Below are 16,045 nucleotides of genomic sequence, written 5' to 3'. Positions count from 1 at the left end.
AAGTGTCTGGTGATATTAAGGGCCTCAATTTTTCATTCCCAATTTGAGATGCTTTACAAGTGCCTGAATTTCAGAATCTGCTGAACAGCTCAAATGGTGCGCTGAAAACTGAAGTACACAGTAATAATAAACACTTTAGAAAATCTTGGCCAAATTCTTTTTCACACTAAATTTCTGTGTGGCCTACACTCAGAGGGGAACCAGAAACATAGACAGACCCAGATACTATGAAATCTCTAAAACAATAATCCTTGAAACTAGTTAGGACCTTCAGTGTTTCCCATTAGCTTTCCAAAATCCTACAATAATCTCAGAATAGAAAAGAGAAAAAATGAGCAAACTAACGCATCGGTGCTGTCATCACACTGGTAATAGTATAATCTCTTAAACTGTTTTCTTTATTCTAATTTTATAAAACACCACATGGGATTGAAATACGTTGTCTCCTGCAGTGGCAGCTGTTCTGTGGTGAAAACAATCAGGGATTTTGTGTATTTCAGTGTGTTTTAAAGCTTCCTTTCTGCTTATTTGATGAATGAAAAATAAATGCTGTACATGGAACATAGCTAGAGAGAGAGTGTCCCAGTTATGAAGATAGGAAGGGTACCTCAGTGCAGGCAAGCTCAGCGTATATGCTGGGTTTATAATCAGATCAGGCTTCAGCGTTTGCAGTATATGTACGATTTTACATTTCTTTAATTTAAAAAGGGCTTTAGGCAATAACAGTCAATAACAGAAAAACAAGAGAGCAGCAAAATCTGCTCCAGTTTTGCTATTGAGAGCTGTTGAAGTGGGAGCTATTCTTTCACTCCTACTTTTAACTTTAATCATTGTTGCTGATGTTGTCCCGTAGCTGGAGAATTCTTCAGCACTATGTGACTGGCTAGCAGGCATGCACAGTCAGAATCACCCTCCTTGTCAGAATTTGCTACTGGTAACACTGGCTATAATTACCTATCATTTTTTCTACCATAATAAAACATGCTTCCATCTCCTCCCTGGACCACAAGTACCAAATTCTAGTGGGTGACAAGGAGCCTCTCGGAAGTTGCTTACCTCAACTGTTGTCATCATCTTGGCCCCTGGGTACCAATTTCAGAGAGCTGAGAATGAACGCTGTCTCTCTCACCTTTTCTCTTCACCTTGGTTCAAAGATATTAAATTCTGACAGGTGAGAATGAATTGACAGAACTCTGTCAAAATTTACTTCCCTAACCTTTCCTTATCCCCCAGACCAATTATAGCACATTCTGATAAATGGTGGCGATTCTGTCAGAAATCGCTTCCCTTCCCCTTTCCTTAGCCCAGGGGTGGCCAACCTGTGACTCAGGAGCCACATGCGGCTCTTCAGAAGTTAATATGCGGCTCCTTGTCTAGGCGCTGACTCCGGGGCTGGAGCTACAGGCATCAACTTTCCAGTGTGCCGGGGTCTGCTCGCTGCTCAACCCCGGCTCTGCCACAGACCCTGCCCCCACTCCACTCCTTCCCGCCCCCTCCCCTGAGCCTGCCATGCCCTCGCTCCTCCCTCTCGGAGCCTCCGGCACACCATGAAACAGCTGATCAGGAAGTGGGGGAGGGAGCAGGAGGCACTGATCTAAGGGGGCTGCTGGTGCGTGGGAGGCGCTGGGAGCATGGTGGGAGAGCTGATGGTGGGCTGCTGACGTATTATTGTGGCTCTTTGGCAATGTACATTGGTAAATTCTGGCTCCTTCTCAGGCTCAGGTTGGCCACCCCTGCCTTAGCCCCAGACGGGAGTAACAATTTCTGATGGCTGACTTTAAACCCTGTCAGAAATTGCTTATGCTTTCCTGTCCTTAGACCTGGTCCAGTGGATGAAATTTCTGACTGGAAAAAAAGAAAAACTCCAGAAATGGCTTCCCCCACTTGTCTTTTCTCTTGCTCTGTAGCGAGCAGAGCTCACAGGCAGCAAACAGTACTCCAGTGTGTTTGTAAGGGTTATAGAAACATTTTTCTTTGTATTGGCAAAACAGCCATTTTCCCCTAATTTAATTCTCAGAAACACTTGAATGGTTTTAACTGAAATTTTCCAGAAAACTGTAGCCAGAGGCAGAGAGCATGCATGGGAAATTTCAGCCTAACTGGCCACGGCTTGAAAAAATAAAGCACGACTGAAAATAAGGCTCTAAACAGAAAGCGTTAGGCAAACAATTTTAAGGCCTGCTACTGTTCCCCCTCTGGTAATACAAGCTTTTGAAATGTATTCCTCTTTGGAAGAAATCCTTTCTGCTTTACATGTGAGCAGAACATAATTTTCCTGAAAACCATGATAGATTCATAAATATTTAGGTCAGAAGGGACCATTATGATCATCTAGTCTGACCTCCTGCACAACGCAGGGCACAGAATTTCACCCACCACTCCTGCAAAAAACCTCACACCTATATCTGTGCTATTGAAGTCCTCAAATCGTAGTTTAAAGACTTCAAGGAGCAGAGAATCCTCCAGCAAGTGACCCGCGCCCCATGCTACAGAGGAAGGCGAAAAACCTCCAGGGCCTCTTCCAATCTGCCCTGGAGGAAAATTCCTTCCCGACCCCAAATATGGCAATCAGCTAAACCCTGAGCATATGGGCAAGATTCATCAGCCAGATACTACAGAAAATTCTTTCCTGGGTAACTCCGATCCCACCCCATCTAATATCCCATCACAGGCCATTGTGCCTATTTACCATGAATATTTAACTACCGAAACCATGTTATCCCATCATACCATCTCCTCCATAAACTTATCAAGTTTAATCTTAAAGCCAGATAGATCTTTTGCCCCCACTGCTTCCCTTGGAAGGCTATTCCAAAACTTCACATGATAAAGGTTAACATGTTGTTTTAGCTGTGCTGTGTAGCTGTGTTGGTCCCAGGATATTAGAGACAAGGTGGGTGAGGTAACATCTTTTATTGGCCCAACTTCTGTCGGTGAAAGAGACAAGCTTTGGAGTGAAGAAGAGCTCTGTGTCTCTTTCACCAGTAGAAGTTGGGCCAATAAAAGATATTATCTCATTATAATGTTAAAACAGACATTTATTAATGCAAACTAAATGAACTGTTCTGAAGAAAAATACCCTCTTCTCCCCCCCAAAACCCAAAAACAACAACTAGATTCCATGGACCACACAGGGTACATGTGGCTAGAGCCATGTCACTTTGCTCAGATTAACTCTTATTGATGGCTCCAGCTGTGCACAGAAGTGGGACACACACAGAGTGTAAAGAAGGGGCTGTTGGTCAGGGAGGGACTTCCTGCTTTATGCCAGGAGCTTCCCCTCCATTCTCCTCCTTCTGCCTGTGCCTTCAACCGAACAATTAGGACACCTCAGTCCCCACCCCGTCCCTGCCACGGGCAGGGAACTCTTTTAACCACCACACAAGCATGGCTCCGAGTGCTTAGCCGGGCTCAGGGAGTAGTGGCAGGTCAATGAATCAAGTCTCCCGCCGGCCGCAGCTCTCAGTTTTCTGGCTTGATCAATGCTGCGTTATCCGGGCGCTGGGCTGCGTCATGGCTTTAGCACCACAGCCCGGCTTAGGCAGGAGGGGGCACCGCCTCAGGGGGAGCGACACACCGCTCCTCTTCCCCATTTCGGCCCCTCTAATCCCTTCCTCCCGTTTCTACCCTCGCCCTCATTTCTGCAGTGTGGCTCTCTGTCCTCGCTCCCGCTCTGTCCCTCCTCTAGTGAGTTGTGCCCAATCGTCCTCATTTGTGTTCCCTCCTTCTCGTTTTTGCCCCTCTCTTCCCCCTGCCCCATTTTTACTCCTGTTTTCCGTGGAGGACAAATTCTGATGGCAAGTGAGGGCAGAGTTAGGGCAGCAGCTTCACTGTTGTAACTAAGCAGCACCGATCACTTCGGCGTTCTTACTATCAGGCAGGGAGGAAAATCCGACGGGGAGGAGAATCTAGCACTACACGTGCAATTTGACCCCGAGCCCGGACTTCCCTTCTCCAGCCATTCACACCCCTCTTTCCCCGTCTCCAGCGAATCCAGGCTGCTTCCAAAGCCCCGGACTATTCCTGCAGTATACTGAGAGTGGTAGAGATGAGTCGCAGCAGATGTGTACTCAGACCATGACCCCCCACCCCTCATGCCGTTCCCCTTGCTATCTCCATCTTCCTCCCCCTCCAAACACGCTCAGTAAGGCGCTAGTGAGTCAGGCTCCCCCACACTCTAACCCGAGTGCACTACTCCGGCAAAGAAGAGCATCCATGATTCCTGATCCCTGAACTGATCCTAGGGCTGCAAAGCCGGATTAGAGGTGACCAGCAGGCAGCATTATCTTCTCTCCTTCCAGCACAAAGGAAGAACGATGTGCAAAATCTTTTTCATATAGGTAAGTCTGGAGCATCCTTTCTATAAAGGCACAACTTTATTTCCAGGAGCTTTACAAGATACCCAAGTACCTCGATCCAGAAGTGCCCCTGGCTGTTTTTTCCCTTCAGATAAATTAAACATTGTTAATATTTCTATTTACATGTCTTTTATACTTAACTATAGAAAAATCATGTTAGTTTTTTTCCCTGGGGAATTATTATTTATGAAGATATGAAAACAGTCAAATTAGAGGAAGCTCTTTTTAAAAAGTAAAATTTGCTTATGAAAACTGAACTGATAGCACACAGGACACTGCTCCAAGAAAGGTATTTAGAAAGCCAACCTCCTATCCCTGCAAATCTCTCATTTTGAAAATTTACTTTAAACATAGCTATATAAATTGTCTGTGTAATAGTGACTTTATTTGAAAAATATATAATGTAACTGATTAAAATATGCAGCATTGAATGAAAACATTTGAATGTATTTATTAAAAACGGTTGCACTTTTAGTCACTGGAAATTTATTGAAGAAAATGTAAATATCTATATTTTTATTTCACTAGGAATCCTTTTCTACTCATATACAGTATATATGTTGTTTATTCTTATTTTAAAGGTCAGCTCTAACTTTGTATACAGGTTGCTGATGCTGCCTTTTCCATCCTTACAGAACTGTAGCCAATTCTAACAAATCTCCCAAAATCTAAAGATCACAGCCACATTGTTATAAAACTTAAAATACTAAAATCCTGGAACATGATACTATATTGATCTGAATTAAAGCAAACTAATTTGATCTGCACTAATGAAAATGATGAATTATTCATTTTACTGCATAAAAACAACATTCACGTTCATAGCCCTGTGTTGCAGTCCTCACTCAGACAAAACTCTCAATGATTTTATTAAGAGCTCAATTCTGCATTCCTTAATGACATGAGTAGCCCTTTTGGTTTCAATGGGACTGACTCGTCATGTCAGTTGGAAATGGAAAACTGAGCCCCAGAGCAAAGGTTGTATCTAAACTTTCTTTTTCAGAATGTTCAAGCTTCTGTGTATGCATGTATATTCAAGAATTGTATCTCAACAGGACTTGCTTAAAGTAATGTATATTACTAATTTCTTGGATGCTATATATTAAATGCATGTGTATCTGTAAATTTGTTCAGGATGCAAGAACTGATTTTACAATGAAAGTGACTCTGAGCTGTTTTGTTATAGAACCAGTTTATGAAACCTGATTTCATACTTTTTAATTTAAAAGCCTTGTATTGTTTACAAGGGGCTATTTTAAGCTAATTTTTCTGGCTAAAACATAGATTTTTTAAGGGACCTGTCACAGAGTAAGGACTCAGGCAAAACTCTTACTGAAGTCAACAGAAATTTTGGTTGAGCCAGGAATGTAGGCTGGACTCTCAATAAGTTAATTTTGGACAGGCAGGAAGTTATTTATTAACTCTAAAATTCCAAGTCATGCTTTTTCTGTACAGGCTTAAACTATTGTTTCTCAAATATGTTAACTGAAAGAATCTATTGGTCCATTTCACAATTAATGATAGCTGAAATTAGAAAAAATCTTTAAAATTCAAAGTAAAATCATTTCTGCCTAAATTAACAAAACAGTTTTATGCTGTGACTCTGTGAAGCACACACCAGAGTACGCAACCCAGTGGGAGGGAAGACAGAGGTGCCTTCAAACCTTCTCCGCTCTGCGTGGATTTTTGGTCAGTTGGCGGGAGAGGGCTGGTGTGGTCCCTGGCACTGAGCTGATTAAATCGGCCCTACATTGCTTCTGCAGTGGGGGAATTCTCCCCAGCCATGTGCAGTGTCTTTACGGCCCATATATACTGCTGACTGGCATATGGAAGTTGGGGCATGTGGAGGGAGACTCTTTCTTCAGGATTATGAACTATACTTCTGTTAACTTCCATGGGAAACAACAGTTCAAACCTGCACCCGAAAAGCATGATTTTGCTTGTGATATCAAATCTAATAATTGCCCTCTTGTCATCCTCAGCCAGCAAACATTCTGATCATTTTTGCGGCTTGGCCTTTCAACCATTTATTATTATGAATTATTTCTAGTTTGATAGTGCTCAGATGTTCCAGTCAGGATTTTGGCCCTATTGTGCTATGTGCTGTAGAAACATTGAAAGCCACAGTCAATGGCCCAATGAGATTTCCATCTAAAGGCCAATCCTGCAGTTTGTAAGGGTAGACCCTTCCACCAGCACAGAAGTCACATGGGGTCCAACTGCAAGGATAGCAGAACTGGGTCTTAAACAACAACAGGCAGGGTGAAGGCTAGGGATGTAATTGAAATATGTAAAATATCTATTTACGCCTGCATTAAATACATATTTAAATACACTATATTCAAAAAAATAAATGAAAATCAACTAAATATAAGAGACCCACCCAACCAACCCTTAATTAAATGGATAATTACCAGTAGGCATCATGGGAAAAATAGGTCTTGAGGACTATGATTCTGTGTACTGGACTTTTCGGTGAATAATTAATGTGAATCTATTCTGTGAATAACCGTCTACTGCCGTAGATTATTAGAAAGCAGTTCATTGTGAACTTTTGACATTCACATGTGGAGTTGTTCTGATAGGACATGTGTCACCTGACATTCTTCTGTCCCTAATTTCATAAGAGTAACTTTTTTTGGGTTTCCATCTCAAGTACTTGTGATTACAAATGTGAAATTTGTTATTTCCTGAACTATTCCTGGAAGGTAAACACAAAAGGTGTCTGAATCCATTTAAAATTAAAAGTGAATATTTGAGAAAAATGTGTACAGTATTCAGCCAGCTCTGATTCTGAATTAAATTTAATGGGTCACATTCACCTTTATCGATTTTTGGAAGAAAAAAAAAGAACAATGGAGTGTATAGGGGAAAAGTATACTGGGCCAAAATCTATTTTTAGGGTATGTCTATACTGTAATCACAGGGTGTCGAGAAGACATACTCAGGCTTTAATCTAGCTATCTCTGGTCCCGGAGAAGTGAAGTTGCAGCACATGCGCTCCAGCATACAAGCCTGCCTGGAACCCTTAGAAATTACTTGCCGGGGCTAGCTCACACTGAAGCTTGTGTTGCTGTGGCTAGTTTAAAGCTGGCTAGTTTAAAGTCAGGCATAGGCAAATTCTACTGATTTCCATGGAAGTTGCATGTGGGCAGAATTTAGCACACATTATTTAGAAATTTGACAGCACTGAATTACTCCATTTTGCTATTTACAACACTCCTCCCCCTCCCATTATCATGGAAATGAACTGTATACATGCACATAATACAATACAGCTAAGGAGATTGCAATACCATATATTATGTCCCAGAAATATAATCTCTAAGACTTAATGCATCCAGAAGATAAATCATTGCATTGGTCAATCAGTGCTGGAATACATTAGAATATTGCAACCTGTCAACTTGCTATGGACCAAATATATTGGATTTGTTTTTACAATTTAAGATAAAGACTCAAAATAGAAAATCATAACAACAAATACAGGAGAAAATATCCCATAATATGGGGTAGGATTAATTAATTTTACATATTTTAGAACCTTAGCATTTATGAAGTTAACAATGTGCAGTATGCAGTGATGTAACACCAGACGATTTAAGTATGAATCAAATGTGAATCTGGGTTCAAAATATGTGATATATTTGGTAATTAGATAGAAATGAAATGTATGAACATCTTACTCCTTTATGTACTACTTGATAAGTTTATGGAGGGGATGGTATGATGAAACTGCCCACAATGGCATGTAGTTGATCTCCAACTGCTAGCAGCAAATATCTCCAATGGCTGGGAGATTAGATGGGGAAGACTCTGAGTTACTACAGAGAATTCTTCCCCAGGTATCTGGCTGCTGGGTCTTAGCCACATGCTCAGGATCTAACTGAATGCCATATTTGGGGTCGGGAAGGAATTTTTTCCCAGGTCAGATGGGCAGAGACCCTGGGGTTTTTTTGCCTTCCTCTGCAGCATGGGGCATGGGCCACTTGCAGGTTTAAACTAGTGTAAATGGTGGATTCTTTCTAACTTGAAGTCTTTAAATCATGATCTGAGGACTTCAGTAACTCAGCCAAAGGTTAGGAGTCTATTACAGGCAGGGGTTCTGGAACGGGGTCCCCCTCTCCCCTTTTTAACCAGCCATAAGGATGACTGATGGGAAGAGAGGCAGGGCTCTTGGGGGGAAGGGGTAGCACGGGGTGGAAGGAGGGGTGGTGTGGAGGGTGGGGCCATGATTCTTTTGGGCACTGGTGGCCCCCCCACTGATAGGAAGCTTCCACTGACCCTGATTACAGGAGTGGGTAGGTGAGGTTTTATGCCCTGCAATGTGCAGGAGGTCAGTCTAGATCAGGGGTGACCAACCTGAGCCTGAGAAGGAGCCAGAATTTATCAATGTACATTGCCAAAGAGCCACAGTAATACATCAGCAGCCCCCCATCAGCTCCCTCACCCTGCTTCCAGCGCCTACCACCCACCGGCAGCCCCACCGATCAGTGCCGCCTCCTCCTCCCTCCCCGCACCGCCTGATCAGCTGTTTTGTGGTGTGCAGGAGGCTCTGGGGTGGGGGAGGGGGAAGAGCGAGGGCATGGCAGGCTCAGGGGAGGAGGCGGGAAGGGAGTGGGGGCAGGGCCTGTTGCAGAGCCAGGGGTTGAGCAGTGAGCACCCCTCGGCACATTTGGAAAGTTGGCACCTGTAGTTCCAGGTCCGGAGTTGGTGCCTATACAAGGAGTCGCATATTAACTTCTGAAGAGCCGCATGTGGCTCCGGAGCCGCAGGTTGGCCACCCCTGGTCTAGATGATCATGATAGTCCCTTCTGACCTTAAAGTCTATGAGTCTACTTTTGAGGACAGCACTGGAAGGATTGGCATAATCCAACATGACAATGACAATCATTTCTGTGAGGCTGGGAAGTCCAAATCTTTCACCTAGGTTCAGGCCACCAAACATCTGTTTTGGAGATACAGGGATGAGGCATGTTAACTGTTTATCCATGGAGAAATTGGAATAAGTTAGTATGAGTCATTGTTACACAGGGTGAACACCTGGCTGCATTTGGGACAACTGTTTTGATCTCAGTGGGGCCAGAATTTCATTCACAAACTTGGAATACTGTTTTCTTTATTATCCAAATGCATTTACTTTTCAATTTAAAATAGCATAAGGTTTAAAAAACATAATCCTAAAGGGCCAACAGGATTTCAAAATTTCTTGATACTAGTGCCCAAGACTATTCATGTTGTGGAAGAAATTTCATCTCACTCCCTGGAAATGAAAAAAGCTGCTTTTCATAAATCGTTCATATTACGTAACTGCACAATCCTCTCAACACGGCCTCTTTATTTGCAAACACTTTGCAGCCTGAAGCAGAGCCATGTCAAATTCAAGCACTCTGTTCATAATCAGGACTAATGTTCCTGATATACAAAAGTCACCAACAGACTATTTAGTCTAATATGTTAAAGTCTATAGTCTTTAAAGGATATCTAAAATAAACTGAACAGTTAAGATCTTAAAAAAACCCTAAATATTAAGAAAAAAACACCCAACCAACCCAGGTTAAGGAAACATTTAGGCTGCTTGATTAAGAACTCAAAAATCAGGAATGCCAATATTAGGGTTGCATCCAAAAAACCTTATGTATTATAATGCAGTCTTCACTTTAGCTGCATAGTTGGGAAAGGAGTGAAGTTCTGGCATGGCATCTTTCTAGAAATTTTCCAAAGTGCATAGCAACTTTCCCTAACCCCTTTCTACTTTAAAAGGTCTGCAGGGATCAAGCCTAGTGCCCCAGTGGAGTCTGCTTCCGCCTAAGTGCACATCAATACTCTCTTGAGCATTAAATCAGCCATGTATGAATGTCTGTCTCACCTTCTTAAAATACATGCTTTGTGTGTTAGCAAAAATAAGCAACCTGTGATTATTACAGTTGTCAGAACAAAAACAAGTTTTGCCAAAACAGTTGAAGACATAAATACAGTTGTTTCCATGTTAATTTTCAAATTTCTAATCCCAGCTGTAGGAGTGTTCAAAACAGGTAACTAGAGGTTTTTATAATCAGAAACGTATATTCTTTTCCATTCCTGCCATATGCAAAAATGGCTGAACTATTTCTGCTCAATCTTTTCAAAAAAGTTAATCTTTGGACAGACTCCAAGCTTGGAAAATTTCATTCTGAAAAATGAAAATTTCAGCGTTATGAGCAACTATAAACAGGGCATTGGGATTGAAAACATTATGTAGTCAAACTAAAGCTCACAGCATCTCCCATGATAATGCACAGATGCACATTTAAAAAGTGTTTAAAAGCTTTCAATTTTTATGTAAGATAAGGTTATCTCAGTATTTGAAGTAGCTCCCTGTACTGAAGGCCTCATGTACTGTGTGGCAAGATTCTTGAATTCTGCAGCAACCTGGTGAATCATAGATACCTTGGGCCCAGCCTATACTCTTCACTATGGGTAAAATTCATCCCAGTTTGGAGAATCAGCACAAGGGGCCATGCACCACTTAAGTCCCATCTAGGGACTATTTTGACCTCCCTACACAGAAGTAAAATATATGGATAAACCATAGGAAATACCTTGAATACTACAAATACTAAGGTATCTAACTGCAGGTACTTATTTATCCAACGGAATTGGTGACTTTAAGGACACAGTTACACATTTCATATATAAACCTATACCAGGTTCTTAGCACTTTTATGTAATGTTCCAATTTAATACACACAAATAGATTTTATGGTGTTGCCTGGTAGTGACACCATATTTAGGGTTGTGTTATAAAATGGACTTTAAATGAGGGATGTATTTCTGTTTTTTCTCTAAAAATAGGTGGCCTATCAATGTGAAATTTCACTATGACCTTTGAATTTTCTATTCAGTTTTTGCTGGTTTCTCTTTATAAGTTTTTAATAAGAAGTCTTTGAAACTAATGCTATTTTTGTTCTTAAGAACATAAGAATGGCCATACTGGGTCAGACCAAAGGCAGTCTGACCTTTCATTGTTGACTGATATCTTTTAAAAAATATTGTCTCTGCACAACATTTGAGACATCAGTGTATCTTGTGTAGATCTGATGTAACATCTAGGGTTTTTTTGGGGGAAAGTGGATCTCATTTTTACCTGTTATTCATCATAGCTGAAAGTTTATGCACCAGCACCTGGTATGCTTTTCTGTCATATGTTATACTACTGATGTTTGATGTGCAATACCTGTCATAACCTACTACTGTTGGTTAATCCTTAAAAAAAAACCGAGGAAGTTAATATCCAAAAAACTTTGTTGTGAAGAAGTTATGGTTGCTAGATACACAACATACCTGACATAATCCCATAAAAGCAAGGGCATGAAAAGTTAAGCCACCTACAAGTAGATATCCTCTTCTCCTCCACCCACAGGCACACAGCTTAACTGTATAATACACCACAGATGGCACACCTTGACCTTCACTCTGGCCCCTAAGTATACAGTCTTCCATCACTACCTTTAACAAATCAAACCCTCCTATCCTACCACACCAAACATCCACAATTAATTTTATTGGGAGAAGGTAGTTTGGTAAATGGGTGTGTGTAGAACAGCAGGTTAAGGGGAGCAGAAATAAGGTTGAGATGTCTGGTCTGTGCTATATGGCAGATGTGATAATGTTAAGGATTGTGTGTGGGTAGATGAGCAGAGCGTATGTATCATAAGGTGGTTTAACCTTTCATTGCCTTGCTTTTGTGAGGTTGTGTTAGGTAAGCTATGCTTATGGCAACCCTAAATCTGCTTCACAACAAAGCTTTTTAAATATCTAGAATATTTTTGAGGGAAACAGTAGTAAAATATTTACTAGCTGCATAAAAAGGTTACTACAATTGTGACAGGAAAATGAGGGAATTATGTCAGACAAGAAAAATGTTTTATGAGAAGGGTACTAATGTACAAAGTAATTATAAAAAACTCATTTAAAATAAATTCAAATAGAAAATGGTAAAATTCGGTTGGAGTTTTCTGCAATTTCATATGTGCCATGTTAGATTTTTTTTAAATAGAAAAGTGCCTCTAAGTGTATGTAATAATCGACTGCTTGATTTTGTAAACTAATGCCAGATATTTTAAATAACAGAACTAACTCAGCTAATGGTATTAGTCTAATTCCTAAAAAATATCACCACCGTTGGCACCTTGTTGGCAGTCTCAGTAGAGAGGATAAGCATCAGCTACTTTCTCTGGACTTCAGAGTACTAATACTTAGCTCTTATATAGCACTTTCTTGTATGCCCCAGCAGCCTTTGCTTGCATAGTGCATGTCTTTTACAGGCAAGAATCACAAATGCTGCCAGGGCTTAGAAGTAGCCTGAGTGACATGCCGAGAACTAACTTGTCAGCCAAATGAGGGAATAAGCTGCGGCTCATAACGGAATGCAGACATGTGTCTTGGTCCACTTTCATCAATTGCTTGTATTCAGAGAGTGAATCAGTCAATCAGACTTGGAGTATAGCTGCCTGCCAGGTTTTGTCCTTTCTTCTCCCCTATTTTCCCCACTCAATAAATAAATAAATAAAATCTCCACAGTGGCAAGAGGATTTGCTGGCTTTCATTCCAGCCCTTCCTATCTGCAGTGTTAGCTAGACTGAGTTTATGGAAAATACATTTAATTATCCCCCCTTTTTTCCCCTTTCATCTTCTTTCTGGTTCCTAGGGGTTCACAAACAAGTGAAGGAACTGGGGAGGTTGCAGGTAGTCAAGTTAGAAGGTAGCTATTTAATTATACTGAATAATTATATAAAAATGAGTGAAATGTACATCAGTGAGTGTGGATTGGATAGAGGCCTAATTTTGTGCAGTTTCACGTGTGACCTTTCTCGATAGTGAGCAAAAGTCACTGATTTTTCCCTTCAGGGTCTACCTGTGCAGTAGCAGTAAGTATAGGGGAGGCAGGAAGCTATCTTTCACACAACTCAGAAGCAAGAGCAACCAGAGGCAGACCAGGGTTCTAGAGAAGCCAATGGGGAGGTTAATGAAGGGAAGCAGGAGCTGCTGTGAGGGAGCTTAGTATGGGAATAGGGATTGGGCAGGAAGGAGGAGAGCCTGAAGGATTGTTGGTGGAGGAATGAGCAGGGGCAGTGGAATCCTGGGGACTGCAGGGTTGCTGGAAATATGAGGGATTCTGTTGCAGCCTTCCTTATTCTGCCCCACTCTCCATTAGCCTACCCACTCCTGACCCCTTCACTATGCTATCCCTTCACACACACACATTTTTACTACCAGGTGCTGTTGCTGGCACTACTTCCTCCTCCCTGGGTCTGATACCAATTGGGGGAGAAGAGTGAGGCGAGACAGAGATAAATTGATAGCAAAAACCTGATTCCAGAGCATATCCCACCAGCTGGGAAGAGGAACTGCAAATGCCTAGTTGAATGCATGAGATGGCAGAGGAGATGCAGACAGGTGTGATAGGGCTTGCGACAGTGTGACTGTCACACACAATGTCTGATGCTTGGCATCCCTTTGGGTTGTTCACTGGGGATTGGGCAGTCACAGGAAGGGGTGAAAGCTGGAAAGGAATCCATACATCTTGCTGTACATAGGGCTTCAGAAAATATGGGGCTAGTCATGCTTCATTGCCTTCTTGGCTGAATTTCTAGCTACCCAAGCCTACTTAGAAAATCTGGATGCAGAAGTCAGATAAATGCAATTGTCATTTTCATAGTAATGCAAGCCCAGCTCATGCCATTTACAGAACAGTGAATGTAGTACCCTGTGGGTAACATCACCTGTAGTTTCAGAGATCATTATAATAGCCAATGAAATTGTGGCATATTGACCGCTATTATATGACAGGGATACTGACATTTGCCTGCTAGTTTTCAGTCCCCTTCATGCTCTCACTGGAATTTCTTGTAGACCTCCAATACAGCTGGACAAGCCACTTGTAGCAGTGTGAGGGATTTCACCCTCTCTGATTTCTCTGCATTACCACTTGCTCCCAGGAAAATTCAGAAGTGCTGCAACCATCTCCTCCAGTTCTCTGCCTGGTTCCCTTTTATCCTCAGGGGTTTGGGAGATTTAGCTTACTCCATTTCTGTGAAAGATTCAGTTTTCTTCTGATACCACATAATAAAGACTGGAGTGCTCAGGAGTGCTGGTAAGCAATTGGACTTTATTTCCTGGCCCCAATCACAATCAGAGTGACATAGGTCAGTGCCTCTGTTATGTGGTAGAGATCAGAATCTATTGACTCCTGTGGAAACCATTACAGAAACTACAATTTGCAATTATCTAATGAAATCTTTAAAAACACTGAGACAGGCAAAAACAAGAACAATAGCCCTGACCAGACTTTAACTCCAGTCAAACTGAAATGGCTACTTATGTAAAGAATATGTTAAATATTTTACAAAACTCATTGTCAGGGTTCCCCCCGACACTCTGAACTCTGGGGTACAGATGTGGGGACCTGCATGAAAGATCCCCTAAATTTATATTCTACCAGCTTAGGTTAAAACTTCCCCAAGGCACAAATTCCTTTCCTCATCCTTGGACGGTATTGCTGCCACCACCAAGTGATTTACACAAAAATTCAGGGAAGGGTCACTTGGAATCCCTATCTCCTCAAAATATCCCCCCAGACCCCTTAACCCCCTTTCCTGGGGAGGCTTGAGAATAATGTACCAACCAATTGCCTTAGCAATGTGAGCACAGACCAGACCCTTTGTCTTTAGGACACTGAAAATTAATCAGGTTCTTAAAAGAAGAAGAACTTTATTTATAAATAAAAAAAATAAAAAAATCACACCTGCAAAATCAGGATGGAAGGTAACTTTACAGGGTAATAAAAAGATTTAAAACAGAGGATTCCCCTCTGGGCCAGCTTCACAGTTACAAAAACAGGAATAAAACTACCTCTGTAGCATAGGAAAATTCACAAGCCAAAACAAAAAATAACCTAATGCATTTCCTTGCCTTACTCACAATTTCTGTGGTTTTAGATGGATTATTTCAGGTATATTTTCAGGAGATATTGTACCTGCTTGGCTTCTCTCTCCATCCAGAGAGGGAACAACAAAAGAGAACAACAATAAATACTTTCAAATCTGTGGGGGGAAGGATCATCTTTCCTCATTGGTCCTTCTGGTCAGGTGCCAACTGGGTTATTTGAACTGCTTAATCCCTTACAGGTAAAGCAATCCAATACAGCTGCCAAGGAGAGATTTTATGCTACTGCATACATAAAGGTTGCTACCCTTCTCCCTATATTTATGGCACCCATAGAAAGAGAATTTCCATCAGAATCTGTAAGCAAACTATTACAAGGTTCTGCATAACATTTTAAATACTATGGCTGGAGCGAAATCTACACTTAAGAGGGAAATCCTATCAGTGTGCAGCACCTGGCAAAGAAGTGCAGGAAGAAGGGAGCCATCCTGTTGGCACAGGGTAAAATGGTTTGGGATAATTAATTTTTTTAATTAAAAAAAAAGAAGCAGTGTGTTCTTCTGGCTAACACACGCTACCGAAAGCCACCTACATTCTGAATGGCTAGCCAGTACTATTCCCCACCTGGCAGACCATAACCCTTTGCAGGTATGGTGCACCAGCCTATTAGTAGCCAGTCCTCGTCACTAGTGCTTAGGGCAGAATCATGGTGGACTGCTTTGTGGGGGGTATGGCATGCTTTCTTCTCCCACTAACACACC

The 16,045-nt window shown here is 41.7% G+C and overlaps 1 protein-coding gene across 1 annotated transcript in view; it reads left to right on the top strand.

Moving 5' to 3' along the window:
* Positions 1–3,933: 3,933 nt before the first annotated feature.
* LOC311524122 (gamma-aminobutyric acid receptor subunit pi-like) overlaps positions 3,934–16,045 on the top strand; it is a 69,775-nt gene continuing 57,663 nt past the window's right edge. The window contains exon 1 of the mRNA XM_084634913.1: positions 3,934–4,340. The gene's annotated coding sequence lies outside the window, so the exon portion shown is untranslated. The remainder of the gene's footprint in view (positions 4,341–16,045) is intronic.

The sequence above is a fragment of the Lepidochelys olivacea genome (assembly GCF_965140295.1).
Source record: "Lepidochelys olivacea isolate rLepOli2 genome assembly, chromosome: 7".
NCBI classification, from domain to species: domain Eukaryota; kingdom Metazoa; phylum Chordata; order Testudines; family Cheloniidae; genus Lepidochelys; species Lepidochelys olivacea.
This window is presented reverse-complemented; position numbering and strand designations above follow the sequence as displayed.